Here is a 3,738-nt window from a genome sequence, read left to right as displayed (position 1 = left end):
TTCAGGTGTTAGGAGAGCTGAGGGACTCCATTCACTATTGTATTTGGGTAGGTGGTACTGAATTATGAAAACAGGTTCTCAGGTGATGCTTGCTTGGAATGGTTTCCTTGGATGTGTTGCTTTTCACTCCCTCACTGGGATTGGCAATATGCAATCTAGTAAGCCTATGATATTGATACTAGACATTCATGACCCATGCAGAGATGTTGACTTTGCCTGTTTCACTCAACTTGCTATATACAGACTTTACAGAGGTGAAAAATATTCAATTCTTACATGTGATGGTGAGAAAGTGTCTTGGCTACCACATTGTTCGGACTTGGATTCACAATGAAAGCATTCATGCACTCTGAAACTCATCCTTGTCTTGAAGTCACTTCAGCAAGCTCTGCCTCACCTGAGACCCAAGTCCATGTTATTACAATCTCATACATTTTATGTATCTAATCTTCCAACCTTCACAAGGACTCAATTCCTAGCAATTGTCTTACACATGCCTAACACAGACTCTAATCCTGAAAAAGAAATTAACTTTAGACATTATTCCAAATATTTCTTCAGTTTGATAAGTTTGTGTTTAATGTCTACAAAGATTTAAATATTCTTTGTTATATTTGCTCCTTTGTTTCTTCTGCTTTCACGATGGCCTGGGGTACCCTTTAATGATGCTGCTTTAGCAGTACTATTATGTCCTTGAGAAGTTCAAGGTCTTTTCCTTCTGTTGGCTGTATTGTTGGTACAGTGCCCTTCCAGTAGAGGCTGGTCCCCATTTTGTCCTCTATTCTCAAGATAGTGGGTCATACCTCTAAACATTCTGAAACTATATTATGTTTATTTCCCATTCAATTTACAATAAAGTGGATGATATAAGTCAAAATGGTTATCAAGAATTTATCACTGTGTATACTTTTATTCTCTTTTAAGTCTCTTTAGTTTGAGATATTTGTGAAGTATCAAGAAAATTTTATCCCTCAATGTCATATATATCATGTTGGGGTGTATTACTTGCCCCTATTGGAGACTTTACTTGTGTTAATGAATTTATACCTTCTTTTCTCCATGAGCTTTAATTTTGACATTTTCTGACACAGGTATGATACTGTATATTTTAGTTGTTAATAGTTCGATGATTCCAATGAATGTGGTTCCTGGAAATGATCTGACACTTCTCATATTTCAACCCCTATTTTTTGGGGGGGGATAGTTGTATCTTTATGGTCATCAAAATTTTCAACGATTTCTTCTATAGTTGAGTTAAAAACTGTATGAAATTTCCATAAGATATCTTCTAATTGGTCCGTGCCTGCACTTCTTAGCTGTAAAGATGTTGTCTGGTCTGATTCTTTAATGTTCTAGTCATGACTATGGTGTCTTGAGGTGCTGACAGGTGTGCAGCCCACCGTGTCAAGTCATAGAACATCTTTGGGACTAAACCGCAGGTCTAGAGAAGTTGATCTGCCAGATTTCCTCAAGTCTATTTCCCTCATTGGTCTTTTTCTGTTATTTAAACTCTTTTGGTTAGTGAATAAATCTTATACTGATCTTATGGCATGTTTTGTTGTTATAAATGTTTCTCTCCCTGACCATATAATTAATTAGTTTATTCCAAATGTCCATTTTTTTAATGGACCTACCTGGTTAGAATTTCTATATACTGGTTACTTGATAATACGATAACTCTAGTTAATTTATTTACATCTTCATTTTATTGTGATTTTTCCCATTCTGGGGAGTTAAATATGCCTGATGGGAAATTATGAACTTGTTCTAATATTTAATATGTTTCCTATTTACTTAGTTTTTTCCACATTGTTGGTCATTGTCTTATTGTTTATTTTCCACTTCGAGGGCCAACTGTTAGGCCTTTGGATGCTATTCATGAGAAAAATTACACATAGCTTCCTAGTCACTTTTCTTCATGTTATATCTCTTTATCAATCATGCTGCTCTTGATTGTTCATTGATTTGGTGGTCTCCTTCAGTCTCTCAGGGATATGTCTATGTGAGTGCCCATCTAAAATCCTGCTTTTCATAATGACTATTCTGGCCAATTTTAGTGTTGCTTTGGTAGATGAATCTTGTCTTTCCCCATTTTTATTTGTGTGTTGGAGTGAACTTGGTATGTGGGCTGTATCTCTGCTGTATATCCCGGTGTGGTCAGCTACTCTGCCTCATGCAGGTTACTTGTCCACATGGAGGATGCTTCCGCACTCAAGTGCAATAAAAATAGTGTTCTCTCATTTTCTCAGTTAATAATTTTATCATTGTGCTCATTGGATTCTGAACTATTTTGGGTCCAGGTTTTTAAGGGTCTGAAGGTGGATTTATCTTGGTTTCTATTAACTGAAATATGATTGGTTTTTAGCTATGTTTTAAATTTATATTTTTTATATAATGTTATTCCTCTAGATACTTTTTAATGCTTTGAATGTTCTATTTAATGGTAGTCTCAAGTGCTCAGATCGGCGTAGCTCTTTCCTGGACTGGCTCTGCCTTTTTTTAGGTTTCTTTTCTTTTCCTTTTTTTTTGAGAGAGAGACAGAGAAAGAGAGAGAGACAGACAGACAGACAGGGACAGACAGATAGGATGGAAAAGAGATGAGAAGCATCAACTCATAGTTGTGGCACCTTAGTTGTTCATTGATTCCTTTCTCATATGTGCCTTGACTCGGAGGCACCAGCCAAGCCAGTGACTCCTTGTTTAAGCCAGCAACCGTGGGCTCAAGCCAGCGACCTTGGCCTTCAAGTCAGTCACCTTTGGGCTCAAGCCAGTGACCATGGGGTCATGTCTATGATCCCATGCTCAAGCCAAGGAGCTTGTGCTCAAGCCAGAGGAGCCCATGCTCAAGCCGGCCACCTTGGGGTTTTGAATCTTGGTCTTCAGAGTCTCAGGCTGGTGCTCTATCCACTGTACCACCACCTAGTCAGGCAATAAGAGCAATTCTTACAATCAGGTATTTTAATTGTGTTATTGACATCCTTTTGTACTTTTTTATTTTTTTTGTATATCTTGTCTGTTCATTTTAGACCAAAGGAGTGGTATCACTGACTAGAATTGTACATTTTTTTGTTTTCATTCTGAATTTCTGTCACTGTTTGTTTTATACAGGCTGAAAGCTTGCATTAAATAGAGACATGTACATAGCTCCTGCAGCTACTGGTAAACTAGCTTTTTATTAATATAAAAAATTTCTCTATCTTTGTTTTTAATTTTTTATTTTTCTTTTGCTGTTTAGCCATTTCATCTAGGAGGAAGGCACAGATAAATCCTCCCTCTTCAGATCATGGCAATTTTAATCTATCCCATATGCATAAACACTAAAATCTAGTATTAGAAGAAAATATGGTAGTCAAATGGGAAATACTTCTTTATCTTTTAAAATGTTTTTTTTTTATCCCCTTCGTTTTATCTTCCTTTGTTGTTTTGTGGTAGGCCCACCTCTTGTTAACAAAAAGGCTACTTTTTAAAATTAATTATAGATACCTGTCTTTTGAGAAATTTTTTTAGCTGCATATATATATATTTTTACTTTAAATGTGGAGTTACTCCTGTAAATTTATACTTTCTATTTGTCATTTGTTTTGTTCTTTCTTTAATTTTTTTCCTGTACTGGATTTAACTATATTTTTTTCCTCATAAGGGATTGCTTTCTAAAAATCAAGCATGAAATCACAGCCTGCATATTTCCCATAGTGGTATTTGTTTGACAGAATCACACTGACAAGCAGAACATGGGGA

The 3,738-nt window shown here is 36.1% G+C and overlaps 1 non-coding gene across 1 annotated transcript; it reads right to left on the bottom strand.

The window, feature by feature from the left end:
- Positions 1 to 3,221: 3,221 nt before the first annotated feature.
- LOC136396126 (small nucleolar RNA SNORA29) lies at positions 3,222 to 3,361 on the bottom strand. The gene has a single exon (XR_010749543.1). It is a non-coding gene; the product is annotated as a small nucleolar RNA SNORA29 (small nucleolar RNA).
- Positions 3,362 to 3,738: the final 377 nt, after the last annotated feature.

The sequence above is a fragment of the Saccopteryx leptura genome, chromosome 2 (assembly GCF_036850995.1).
Source record: "Saccopteryx leptura isolate mSacLep1 chromosome 2, mSacLep1_pri_phased_curated, whole genome shotgun sequence".
Classification (NCBI taxonomy): Eukaryota; Metazoa; Chordata; class Mammalia; order Chiroptera; family Emballonuridae; genus Saccopteryx; species Saccopteryx leptura.
This window is presented reverse-complemented; position numbering and strand designations above follow the sequence as displayed.